Source organism: Xiphias gladius, chromosome 18, assembly GCF_016859285.1.
Source record: "Xiphias gladius isolate SHS-SW01 ecotype Sanya breed wild chromosome 18, ASM1685928v1, whole genome shotgun sequence".
In the NCBI taxonomy this organism is placed as follows: Eukaryota; Metazoa; Chordata; class Actinopteri; order Istiophoriformes; family Xiphiidae; genus Xiphias; species Xiphias gladius.
Window position 1 is genome coordinate 30,511,899 of NC_053417.1, and position 14,758 is coordinate 30,526,656.

Below are 14,758 nucleotides of genomic sequence, written 5' to 3' on the forward strand. Positions count from 1 at the left end.
CCCCTCCTCCTCCCTTTCTCTGGTTCTTCTTCTCTGATGCGACGCCAAAATCAGCCGAGCGGAAACAAGATCCTCCAGCTCACTCTGTGTGTGTGTGTGTGTGTGTGTGTGTGTGTGTGTGTGTGTGTGTGTGTGTGTGTGTGTGTGTGTGTGTGAGAGAGATGATGATGATGATGATGTCACAGCCTGGCTGGTGAACAGATCTGAGCAGCAGGAGGAGGAGGACGAGCTGTCCATGGTGCCGAGAGAGAGAGAGAGAGAGAGAGAGAGAGAGACAGAGAGAGAGTGAGTGTGTGTGCGCGCGCGCGCGTGTGTGTGTGTGTGTTCGTGCGCGTGTATGTGCCTGCGTGTGATACTGTTTTTGTGTGTCTGTGTGTTTCTGCAGGAAGCCATTTGGCCTCAAGCTGTAAAATGTCGGCTCTCTATGAAATATTTCTGTTTTCAGATGCTCAACACTGAAAGAAATAATAAACGTTTATTTTCTTAAAGATGTTTGTAATCAAAACTAATAATGTTTTATTGAAGTTAAGTGTGGTTTCAGAATTTGGGGGGAGGCTTATTTCTCTCTCAGTATTCTTAACTTAAACATAATATCATCTACGTAGTGCATGCGTAGTGTGATTTTATTTTTATGCTCTACAAAATCATTTAAGCTGATAATGTTTTATTGTGTATGATTATGTATTTTTTTCTGATATAAGAAGTAGTTATTTGTAAGGCTAGTAGAGGTACATAAACAGTGATAATGTTTGGAAGACTAAGTGACAATCAGATGAAACTATCTAACAGACCAGTGGGACCAGCTAATGTAGGTTAGTCTAAGCAGATCTAGTGTAGATATAAAGTCAGATGCATCAGGCAAGTATCTTGTCTTAGCTTGGGTGGGTTTAAAGGTCCAATAGATCAGAATGAGACATTAGTGTTTTCTCTCAGAAGCTTCAGTTGTTTTATGATACCCACTGCAGGGTCTAATGTTAAAAATATCATTTAACATGAATATTGGGCTTCGATATTGATTGCTCATTTACCGGGTGATAACTGTCCCATTAAACCTGTACAACAAAACAGATTACACACATATACAACGATCAGCCACAACATTAAAACCAGTTGCTAGTTTTAAGATTTGACACACTTACTATCTAAAAGCACAACCCCGTCCAGCTGCATCCAGAATGGGGGCTTTGACAATGACCCACTCAGATTTCATGTCGCCAACCTGCCCCAGGATGCGTGCCAAGTTCTGTCGGAGTCCCAGTTAACCCTTATTACACATTTGGGTTTGCCCAATCTATCCAGCCGCTGCCCCCGCCATCTGATTCAAATCGTCACCAGCTGGTGATCAGTTGATCTCTCACCACTCGAGTGTTCAAGACATACTGCCATAAATCAGATGATACGACCACAAAGTCAATGACTGAATTGAGGCCTAAGGTGTTCTGGTACCAAGTACACTTAAAAAAAGCCACCTTATGCTCAAACATATCGTTTGTTATATGGCCATTGCATGGCTAACACAGAAGTCAAACAACAAAACACCATTCGGGTTCAGATCAGGCAGGCGGTTCCTCCCAATCACTCCCCTATAGGTTTCTACATTGTTGCCCACATGAGTGTTGAAGTTGCCAAGAACAACTATAGAGTCCCCAGGTGGTGCCGTTTCAAAGACCCCACCCACTGACTCTAAGAAAGCCAGATACTCCATACCGCCATTAGGGGCATAAGCACAAACAACAGTCAGAGCCTTCCTCTTACCAACTTGCAGTCGCAGTGAGGTGAAATCTTGCTGTCTTAGTAGAACTCCAACACAGCTCAGCCAGGGGATATGAGTCTCCCCACATCTGCCCAGTGCCTCTCCTGGGACACATATATCTTGGGAAACTCTACCAGGGGCTGATGACCCCAACAACACAGCTCCCAGGATCACTGAAACACAAAAACCCCTCCACCACGTTATGGTGGTGATTCTCGGAGTCACTAGCAGGCCTGAAGGGCTGCAGCTGCAGCGATTGCGGACTCAAAAACCCCAGTGTGGTAGGTGTTCGGGGAGGATATGGAGAAGGACTTCTGGTTGGCTTCAGGGAAGTTCTGGGAAACCATCCAGCAACTCAGAAAAGGGAAAGTAGGGCTTGGCCCAGGCTGTTTTCAGCAGGGGGGAGAACTGCTGACTCAAACTGGGGATACCATCGGGCGGTGGACGGAGCACTTTAGGGAGCTTCTGAACCTGACCAACATGTCCTCTGAGGAAGAGGTAGAGTTTGAAGATATGATGGAAGCCTCACTCATATCTCTGGCAGAGGTCTTGGAGGTTGTTAAGAAGTTCGTCAGTGGCAAGGCACCCGGAGTGGATGGGATTCACCCTGAGATGCTGAAGTCTCTGGACATTGTCAGGCTGTCTTGGCTGACAAGCCTCTTCAATGTCACATGGAGAATGGGGACAGTGCCTGTGGAAAGGCAGACTGGCGTGGCGGTTCCCATCTTTAAAAAGGGGGACCGTAGGGTGTCCTCAAATTTTCAAGGTATCACACGGGTCAGCCTAGAGGGCAAAGCTTATGCAAGGGTGCTGGACCATCGAACACTAGACTAACTCTTTGCCCTTGCCAGGCTACCTGAGGGGTCATGGGTGTTTGCTCATCCAGTCTGGGCTGGATGGGTGTTGACCTCCACCAGGGTTGTCCCTTGTCACCAGTCCTGGTTGTGATCTTCATGGACAAGATTTCAAGGCACAGCCGCGGGGAGGAGAATGTCAGATTTGGGGGCGTCAGAATTGCGTCTCATCTATTTGCAGATGATGTGGTTCTGTTGGTTTCTTCAGACCACAACCTTCATCAGACCCAGTGCATGCTGAGGTTTGCAGCTGAGTGTGAAGCGGATAAGGATGAGTCAGTAGAGGGTCAGCACCTCCAAGTTTTCTGTCAGGAAAAAGATTTATTGCTCCCTTTGGGTTGGGGGGTTGCTCCCTTGAGGGTAGGATGCAGCGAGAGAATGACCGGATTTGTGCCGGACCACTGTGGTGAAAAGTGAGCTAAACTGAAAGGCAAAGCTTCTGACTTACCAGTCAGTTTACCAGTCGATCTACGTTCCGACCCTCACCTATGGTCATGAGCTTTGGGTAGCGATTGAAAGAATGAGATTGCTGATACAGGCGGCTGAAAGAAGTTTCCTCCATTGGGTAGCTGGGCTCAGCCTTATAGATAGGGTAAAGAGCTCTGACATTCGTGGGAATCTCAGTGTAAAGCCGCTGCTCGTTCGCATTGAAAGGAGCCAGTTAAGGTAGTTCAGGCATCTGATTAGGATGCCTCCTGGGCGGCTTCTATTGGAGGTCTTCCAGGCATGTCCAACTGGTAGGAGACCCCATGGTAGGCTCACAACACGCTGGAGAGATATCTCATATATCTATATTTCAACACTAGTCTGTGATATGGGAGCAGATCCAGAGGGAGAAAAAGGGTACCTGCACATTGTCTGGCTAGACTTCACCAATGTTTACTGATCTATCCCACAACAACTCAACGACTTTGCAAAGGAGTTCTTCTGTATATGGATTCCATCAGTGCCTTGGTATTCAGGTACTTCAAGGACTTCCAGATATGCTTCACCCTCTAGGACTTCACAACGGGATGGCAGACATTGGCAGTAGGAATTGCTATGGGTTGCTCCATCTCCGCCCTCTTATTTGTAGCAGCCTTTTAAATCATCTTCATCGGAGCACGGCAAAGGGTTAAAAATACAGTCAGGAGAGAGGCTCCCGCCACTTATATGGTACATGGATGCTGTCACAGCTTTCCTACAGACAGCTCCTGAAGGAGCTGGACAAACTTGTAATATGGCCAAGAATAAAGATAAAGCCGTCCAATTCCCAAAGTCTGTCACTGCGAAAATGAGTCAGAAGCGCAACCATATTTGTTGCAGTTGGTGAGGAAATCCGAAGACTGGCCAGACAGACCATCCAAAGGCTAGGGAGGCAATATAACACAGTTCTCTGGCAAACCAATGTGAAAATCAACACAGAAACAACTGTCAGAAGGCTTGGCTGAAATCAACCAGAGCCAACAAAATAAGTCTCAGCGGGCGTTGCTGCTTTGAACTCCACTCCTTGAATTTTGAACCCTCAGTTTTAAATCAGACTGACTAAGCGATGTCATCATGACATCATCAAGTCATCCTTCACTCTGACCTCCGACTAGTCTGACCTCTGACCTTTACTGTAATGTTTGTATTTTCTTTCAGGATGAGGCTCTGTTCATTATATAATGTATACATTAAGTCTGATCAATGACTCTGATGAAAGGGACAGTCATAATAATAATAATAATAATAATAATAATAATAATAATAATAATAATAATAATAATAATAATAATAATAATAATAATAATATCAGTGAGATGAAGATGATGATGATAAAGATGAAGATGTAGGATGAGGCAAAGTGAGAGTTGGTCTAAAATAAAAAAGTGTGAAATGAATCTTGTGGCTTCACATGAGACATTCACGTGTTTAGATTTGTTTCAGCTGCAGTTGAACATTTTTATTACTTGTTTATTTATATTTATCTTACTTATGTTAAGATTAAAATGAAAAGATGTACAAATACACATACACAGTATTGATCTCATAGTACTTTGTGTACTGCAGTACCAGTCAGAGGCTGTCCTCAGTTCAGTTGTTTTACAGACTGATCTGGATTTAAACAAAATGTCAGATTACATTCACAAATTTTAGATTCAACCAATCCAATTTAACAGGTGATCAGGTCAAAGGTCAGAGGTCAGATTTGAAGGTGTTTCTGTCTATTTGAGATGCAAAGAAGAAGAAAAAGAAGAATCAGATAAAGAAAAAATGTCTTTAAATAAATCATCATTTTCCTCATTGGGTCGTCATGGAAACAAAAATCTCTTTCTGCCAGCAATAGAGTTTGTGTGTTTAATGTGTGATGGTCCTCAGCAGGGTTCATAATGCACACACACACACACACACAGCCATACCCACACACACACACACACACACACACACACACACACACACACACACACACACAAACACATACACACACGCATATAGGAATATTTTGGGGATGCATGAAAAATTACCCACCTTTGGGGACACCACTTTCTGAATGCTTTAGAATTAAGATACCACCATCACCAGTTTACAAATGACACACACAATGAAAATCACTTCATATTTAATTTAGATAAAACCAACTTTTGTACCCTGTGATATTATACCTTCAGTTTGGGGACAAGCATTATTTAACCAACCTTTGGGGTCATAACGTAAACTCAAGTCTTAAAAATCTTGCTTAAGGGAACCTGACAGTCCTTAATTATTTCCTTTATTTCTTTGAACATGAGAGTCTATCATTAGGTCTGACTTGCTGGCAGATGGATTTTTGTTAACTTTTGGACAAGGCCAGGCTAGCTGTTTCCCCTGTTCCCAGTCTTTATGCTAAGCTAAACTAACCAGCTGCTGGCTGTATCTTCTACTGTTACTGTACAGACATGAGAGTGGTGTCAGTCTGAACATCTAACTAATTGCAAGAAAGCAAATAGGCGTGTTTGTGAAATTTGTAATGTAATGTCAAAATTCCCCTTTAAAAACACTGAATGTGCGGTCCGCAAAGAAATAGCAGTCAGCAGTTTTAAATTATGATATGAGCATCAGAGATTGATGAGCACAGCTACTTTGGGTTTCAAAAATGTGTTCAGCCACAGTGCTTCAAAATTATTCTGGAAGTGTAGATTCTAGTTTCTTTAATTAACAGAAAATACTGATTATAAAATTGCCTTTTTAAACTTTACAGTAAAACAACTGAAAAAATGTTCACCCAAGCTGAATGAGAACACCCTCTTTATGGAGCCTGGAGAGGACCCTCTCAATAATTATACAATATTATTATTATTATTATTGTTATTATTATTGTTGTTGTTGTTGTTGTTATCATAATTATTATTATTAATTATTATTATTACTCAGACTGATACATTTATAATTCTGTCCTCCTAGCCATGTTCTTTGATGAAACAGTGTATGCAGAAAATGTAAAGAAAAGTATCGTACCCAAAGAAGCTCCAAAATTTGGTGTTATCATTAAACATAATTTATAAGAAAATGTAAATGATGTTTAATAATTATTTTATTTTCAAATTAATTTTATTAATTTATTTTTATTTTCTGAAATCTGTATTTAAATTATGAATTTGTGCATTAATTTTAAAATGGAATTGAAAATCAATTTTATAAAGGCTTATAAATTCACTATGTTATTCCATTTTGTCATGATGGAATAACCTGGCCTATTCCAAGTCACAGTTTGTCTGCTGGTTTAATATTTACAGTTCCAATTTTATAATCATTTTACTTTCAAAACAGCTCTCTTTCATTTAAAACAAGTGTGTACCTTGAAAAATAATTGAAGTCCAACCCCTACATTTAGGAGCTAGAGCGCTGATTGGCCAGACCTCCGCCAACAATAAGAACTACCCAATTAAAGCTGCTGTTGCTACTTTGTAGGCTGGATAGTTTGAAGATTCCAGCTTCTGACTTTTTTTTAAGTTTAAAGCATTCACAAAATGGAAGCTGTAACTTTTAAAGCAGGAGACACATGGAGTGTGCACTGTAAATGCACTGTAAGATGGAATATGACATGCACACAAATAAATAAATATAAAAAAGTACAAATTAAAAATCCTTTTAAATTTTAATTTTGCAATTACATTTTACAATTCAGTTACATGTTTTCTTTTTAGTTAATTACTGGACAAATTAAAAAAAAAAACTAATAAAAAACAATTAAAAAATCATGAATAAAATATGATCATTTTAATGGTACTACCTGATTAGAATTAAACACTGTAAAAGTCTAGTTATTTTGGTTGCACACTCCATGTGTCAGATTTTTCAGCATCTCATCATACTTTTTCCATTTTGCACTCAGATTTATGTATTTATTTATTTAAATTCTTACCTTCAGGGTACCACAGTGTTATCCAATGCCATGCATTTTTACAGTGAGAGAGCTCCATTCTCGGTAGCCATATGAACTTTACTCTTGTGGCTAGCTTCAGGCAGATGGTAATGCTGTCCATGAAGGCCTGAATGACAAAAGGAAAAAAGTCAGCATTGAGCAATACAGATCAATAAACTGACATTATAGCAAACATAATGTCACTCTGTCTATGTAATGTTACAAATAATGTATAAATACTTCCATTTACAAGAACTACTTAAAAATTCCTAGGAAACCCACATAGTTAATATACACTTGCTGTATACAAGTGGTTTATGGAATCATTTTATGGCTATTTTTTGACATTTTATTTACTATGAGAATTAAATGCCTGAATTAATACCTTATTACTCCCATAATACTGTATTGAATCTATATAATGAACTACTCCTTTAAAAACCCAGTATCAGTCTGAAAACAATAAATCTGACATCAGGGTAAAACCTGTCCTAGTGAAGACCTCTATCCACATATGATTCAAAGGAGTCTTCATGGTTCAGGACAAAGGATTCAGGCTCTCAATGCTTCCAACGGAAACAATAAAATAAGATAAAGGCATTCGTACATGCACATTACTAAGTAACAATTTTATTGTAAAACATACATTTATGTACTTAAGTTATTGACATGTGGTATTATTGAATTACAAGAGACAGTAAAACTATAACTTAATTACCTCCACAAACAAAGATAACAATTTATTGACGTCGACTGATGATTACTGAGGGGAAATTATGTGTTTGTTTTTGCTCTAGATTGTTTGTTAGAATATCTAAAATTTTTCAGATTGAGATTCCGCCAAACAAATATTTTGGAAATTTGGTAAAATGTTGGCAAAATGTTAGTTCAAGAGTCGAGAAGCAAGTGATTTGTGTTTTGGCTATAATGGAGGGGAGAGGTGATGATGTTAGCAGAGATGAACAGAGGAGATCAGAAGAGGTTTTGGTTTTCAAAGTCCCTTTATTAAACAATCACCAGGAGAAACCAGATCATTGTCACATCATCACCCGAGGGCAAAAATATAAAAGCATTCCTAAAACAGAACAAAACCTGTCAACCAAAAACAAAAATGTGTTCTCTGATCAGAAAATTACAATCAACTCTCTACAGATGAGAAGTCTGCGATATGTTTCTGAATGTCCTCTATCAAGCCGCTTGGTGGCTTCAGAGTAAAGAGTCTGTACCAAAGAGTCAGTCTTTCCTCAGAATTGTTATATGCTTTTTGAGGCGGAAACGTTTCTTTTCATCCAAGAGGTCCAAACCGGCCACATTTTTTTTAATACACTAACAGATGTGATGAATTTGTCAGTGTCTCCAAAGTAATAATTCAACAGACTTTCCGAATGTTTCATCCAGAAATGCATTTATTTCCTCTAAAGAGTAGAGATTTGTGTCCCTGTTAAAAGTTTAAAGGAACTGACACTGGGGGACCTGCGAAAAAATATCCATGATAAACACGCCACTGTCTATCAGATGGTGAACATGAGGCTCATATTTCAAGAACAGAACCACTACTTTGTTCATTCTTGATGCAAAAGTTAGTTTATCGTGTCCTACTTGTTCACTATCAACCAAAACAACTCCCTCCACACTAACGTTACTATCGGGTGGGACTATCCTCACTCCCTGCCGGATAGACAGAGGTGGCATCTTGGATGACGCCATTCCTCCTGAAAACCTCCTGACAAAACCACTGATCATTTGGACAGCATTTATTTTTGCCAAGGACAATAAATCCTTGGTCCACAGTTTTATAGGCAGATCATGTTTTTACGATTTAGCCTATAACAGGACTTTACTCAATTTTATATTCAAGTGTTGCTCACTTGTTGAATGCAAAAGAAATTTGAGTTTCCAGGATAAATTCTGATAAGCACTTTATGCAATATTGGTATTTATCTGCTGTTACTGAAGCATCAAGAATTGAACTGAATCAAAATGAATTGTTTTGGATCAAAAATTGAATCGAACTGGGAGATCAGTGCCGATTGTAAGCCTTAGAGAGGAGAGGAGAGGAGACAAGAGGAGGAAAGAAAGAGAATAGGAAGAGAGGTTAGGAGGAAAAGAAGGGAGAAAAGAGCAGAGGAGGAGATAGGAGGAAATGTGAGGAGGAAAAGAGAAGAGACGAGAGAGGAGGAGAAGCGAGGAGGAGGAGAGGAGAAACTCCATTGTGTCAAACGCGATCTGTTTCATCTGTGTTTAGGAAACCTACTTTTCCAGCAACTTGCTTGATCATCTCTGGATGACAATGAAGAAACGTGCAAAAAACAATCAACAAAAAATAAGCAAAAACAACTCAATGCGCTAGACATTTTAATTCTACACTACTGGTCAAAGGTTTTAGAACACCCCTATTTTTATTTGTTTTTATTTAAATTTGAGCAGATTATGTCCAGTGAAAATTCTCTAATGGTAAAAAGGTCAGCGGTAAACTGCCCAAGATTTAAAAAAAACAAAAACAAAAAAACAAGGGAAAAATAACGAAATTCAAATAAACAGGCCATGTTCAGAAATCAAGAGATTGGTTAACTTATAGCTTTCCTTCAGCAATGGAATTAAATGAAGCCTTGAAAGTTAATGCAAACAATTCCTATTGGTGTCCCAAGTTTTGTTGATGACTTACAAACCTTCTGTCTGTACAAAGGCAAGTGTGGGATCAAACTGTGACTTAACCCCTTGATGCATTATTAGCACTGCAGGAAGTAGGACTGCATGTTGCTGTCAGAATGTTGATAAAAAGGCAAGTAACAAAGGAAGACCGACTGGTTGGTCAGGGGCTCATCCTACACCAAGATAATGACCCAGATTATTGGAAGAACAGAAAGAGACGGTGCCTTCACATGATGGACGACCAGCATAGTCTCCAGACCTAAGCCCCACGGAGCTGGTTTGGGATGAACTGGACAGAAGGTGAAAGCAAAACAACCTGCAAGTGAAACACATTGATGGGAACTTCTGCAAAAACGTTGGGGCACACTTTCTGAACAATGTTTAATTCCTTTGTAGAAAGAACATAACAAGTAAGTTCGGGTGCTGGATGAGTCAAAAATTTTGATTACATTTAGATGAAAGAGTCCATGATTCCTTTTTTTAAATCTCCATTTGTTCTATGTTTTCATTTCAGAAACACAGACATTAAAGATGTAAATTTTAGTAAAAAACTGGAAAAATTGAGTCTTTTTATAACTTTTGATTGGTAGCATTTTTTGGTCTTACACAAGTCCTCAAATACTTTAACTTAAGTACTGAACAGATCATTCCAAGGTGTTTCAGTATGACAAAGAATGCTGATCCATTCATTAGCTCTCCGCTTATGTGATTTCAGGATTGTGGGGGCTGAAATGTATCCCCTATATACACGGCAGGGGAACAGGCAAACTTTCTATGCTAGTTCCAAGTCCATCTCAGATATACTGTATGCAGTAAATGGAGGGGCAAACAGACTTAAATAAGAGATTATTCTTGACCACAGGGATTCGATGTGCTTTACTAATGCATCCCTTTTAAAAAGTGGATTTGCACCCAACAACAGTATGGAGCTGGCTAATTTTTTTTTGCGACTTTGTAGTTAAGATTTAGGGTTTAGCATTTTTGTGAGTCTGAAATCACAATTGCATCCATTTATCAAATCTGAATAAATTCAAATCCTGTATTGAATCTATTAGGGCTGAACGTTATGCGAAAAAAAAAAAATCATATTGCGCTTATTTTGACAAATATTGTGATTAGTCTCAATTTTAGTGGGAATAGTAATTTTTGCATTCAATTTTCGCTGAAAACATTTTTTAAAATGATGATGTGAGTTTTGCTGGGGTCTGTACCAGACAAGCATGGTCCCTTACATCTGGAGAATATGATTTGTATGCCAGGGCCAGGGCTCTAGACTAAAATTTTACATTGCTCTCACCGGTCCGCTTGGCGCCACAGTAATATTTCAATTCAGTTAAATACAATTTTATTTATATAGCACCAAATCATAACAGAGGTTATCTCAGGGCATTCATATAGAGCAGATCTAGACCATACTCTTTATAGTTATATTTACAGAGACCCAACATTCAATACCTTTACATTACCTTTTACATTGCCCATTTTATCATATCTAGGACACAGAAACTGGACAAGGCAGTGTTTGCGAAAGGCAGATATTTTGGCCTCTCTGTATTTTATAGGGTCTGACTCTGGCTCAAAGTCAGATGAGGCTCTGCTGAACATGTTGGGTCAGGATTAGGCAATTTACCAGGGACAGGGGAGACAGGTGGTGGAGTAGTCACCCAGAGCCAGTCCTGACCTCCCCGGGTTCCTAAGCAAAATTCTACTAAGGGCCCTCCTACCCGACCTGTGAGTCATGTATACCGTTTGCCATTACCATATAGTCACACCTGACTCCCCAGTGCTCCAAATACAATCCCTCCTTCCCTCCCTTAAAACAGTTTGCTCCATCCGTTGGTCTAAGAATGAGCAGACCTATACAGAACAGAACGAGGTATAAACAAACCATATTTATTGAACAGAATATTTTTTATAGAATCATAACATGAGTGAATATTAACATTAACATAAATAAGAAATTGTAAAAAAAAAATAAAAAAATAAAAAATGTAAAAAATAATAAGATATAACACTGTACCTTGGCTCTGCTGCCTGGTAATTAGAACTGGCTGATGATCCATCATCTACTCTACTAACAAACGTAAGCACAGCACCTGTAAATTATAGATTATTGACTATTATTCATTTTATCAGATGGATCAGGCCCATTCACACTGGCTCTCCCACATTTCCTTTTATACATTTTCAAATATAAAATACTATTTAGACTGTGGCTTGACTGAATACTGCATTTTTAGCATTTATTATTTACATTTGTATCCATATGTACAGCTAATCAACCTTTCATATTCAATATTTAATAAATAGTCAGTGTCAATCCAAGTCTTTTCATATTGCATTAGTCCAGAGCACTAGATAATCACGAGGAGCTCCATCGCGCCCATAGGTTGCTGCCGCGAGTTTCACTTCGTGCACGCGCATACGAACGCCTGTTCACGTGTAACGCGGTTCTTTTCCGAGCTGCAGTTTTTTGAAAACCGCTGCCAGTTTGCGTTTATCAGCGCAATACATAGTTGTATTTCACTCTCAGGTTTGTCAGACACAAAGTCACAGAAAACAGCCCTGGAAGTGGCGGGAAGGCAGGACAGAGACAGACCAAGACAAGCACTGTCCAGCGAGAGACACAGAGAGAGACGCACGTCCACTAAACCGTACTGTCATTTTCTGATATCAAACCTGGAGGGGAGCAAACGAGTTTTCCTGACTGCTGTTTCCGCCATTCACTGTAATTGTGGGGTTTTTTTCTCTATCTCTCTCTTTTTGTGACCAGAAGGAGAGTTCCGCCTCATCCTCTCGTGGAGGTAGCAAACATTGACACCCTCTTTGTCACGAGGGGGAGGCAGGGCCCGTCTGTAATTTGCGTAGTGAGCATATAAGGCCGCCCGGCTCTGCAGTTACCTCCGCCGATGATGTTGGCTGTGAGCTGGGTCTGTCACGGCTCGGGACAGGTGTAACGGGCACCGCAGGATTTTTTTGACGGAAAAACAATTAATAGTTCTCAGCATTTTGAATTACCGGTATTCTTTAAGGTTGTGATGTCGCTCAAGGAGGTGTACAGGACGTGGTTTCACACATACACACATGCCATATTTTTTTCCCCCCACCCGGATTCAGAGAAGAAGAATATCAGGGTCAGAGCCAATCAGAGGCAGAGTAGGGGCGGGTCTCCGCAGAATGCGGGTGGGAAAAATAATGCCACCCGCATACACACACAGAGAGAGAGACAGGCCTGCTAAATAACAGGTGCACCGGTGAGACCAATGAAAATGTTCAGCGGCACTTGGCAGATTTTGGGTCGGACCCTGGGGCCCTGGCTGGGGCGTCTCTGTCGCACCACAATGCTTAATTTAAAATGGTTTGTCATGTAAAATTGCAGCTCCTGAGGTTTTGGATGTTGCACTTGGCCATATTGCGATCGCGAAAATATTTCAATTCATTGTTCATCCCTAGAATCTATTTATCAATAACTAAAATTCAAAGTTTCAGTTCAAATCTTTTGGCTGAGAAGGAAAGAACCGTTTTGAGTGGTGGCCTAATTAATGTACTAAAGCTGCAGGTACAACCTGAAAACGAAATATGAACTTTATTCCACCTGAAGATTTTTTTGTGTCAGAAAGGCTCACTAAATTAGAGCTGGCACTTTACTCGAAATTCAAACAGAAAATGGATTGCATCAGAATTAGTTCAAACAAATGATGTGCCAGTTGAAATTCATTACAGCCCCGCAGTTCATAAAGTAAAATAAATAGATACATAACAGAATAGGATATGAAATGTTGATATGCAAAGAAGTAGTTCTCCGACATATTAAAATAACAACTGCAGCCTACTTTCTTGTTAAAAAACACTATTTTTCACAAGCTACTTTCTTCAAATACTGGACTGATTCACAACTGTTAAATGATAAGATTCAATTACTGAAAACCTCCTCTTAGATTAGGCTATGTGTAGTGATCAGCACAGAGACTTTAGACTTTTGTTTACTATAGCAGGCGAGAACAACCAGATGTTTAGAGACAAAAGTGTAAATAGAATGAGTGAAACAGTGGGTGGGCCCCATTGGATCAATACAAACCTTCCTCAAGGTTGGTTTAGTACAAAATTCATCACATATATTTATCATGGGGGTGAATGGACATGATAGAGATGCTCTGATCTCTATCCATTTCTGTCCATCTTTCAACATCACTAGGTCAAAACCTAGTATATGGCTGCACCATGCATGGTCAATTGTCAAAATTCAGGACATCATTGAAAACTACGGTGGAACCACTGTAAACAACCCCAACTAAAGACTATTCGAAAAGCAATAAATGTCTGTTGATGTTGTAAGACGGTAATTATCATATTCATGATGTCATTGTGTTGTATTTGCATTCTGCCTAGTGTCATATGGTTTCAGCCCTTTGTCTGTTTGCTTCTCTCCTGCCTGTGCTCAAATATACAGTAATTTAATCCATCTAAATTCCCAATAAAGATGTTCTCATTTACATATTTTTCTGTTTTTGTTGTCACCCAACGGAACAAGTATGAAATAGTGACTGAAAAGCAGCCCATTAAGACTACATGTTAACCAACAGTTATTTCCACGACATTTTTAAGCTGCTTCAACTTCATCTCTCAGTCAGTCAGTCAGTCATGGACATTCACGACTGTAAGGCTGGCCTCGCTGTAGCAGTCCAGCCAAAAACAATATAAGATATAAGGATTAACAATTTTTAAGCCTTATGTCTGATCCTGGGTCACACTATTCCAGTGAATGACATTTGGTGGCAGTAATGCTCCATGACACATCAGTACTCTGATAACAAAAGGCAGGGGAGAAGAAGACTGCTATCCAACGTAAACATGCAAGTAAACAATGCAGCTTGCCCTAAACTTGATATGAAAAAAATCAGCATTTGAAATGTTGAATGAGGAACGAAATGCATTCAGCATATTCATTACACCTCGAGTACATACACAATGCATTTTGATGAGGAATGTAAACACAAGTTTTGTTTGTTTACAACAAAACTATACAAGGAATCTTTAAACTGAACGTCAGGAGTTTAAAAGAAATTATTTCATTAGATTTTTCCCTCTTCACTCACAGGTCGGCAGTAATTTACTGATGTGTCTCAGAATCATTAG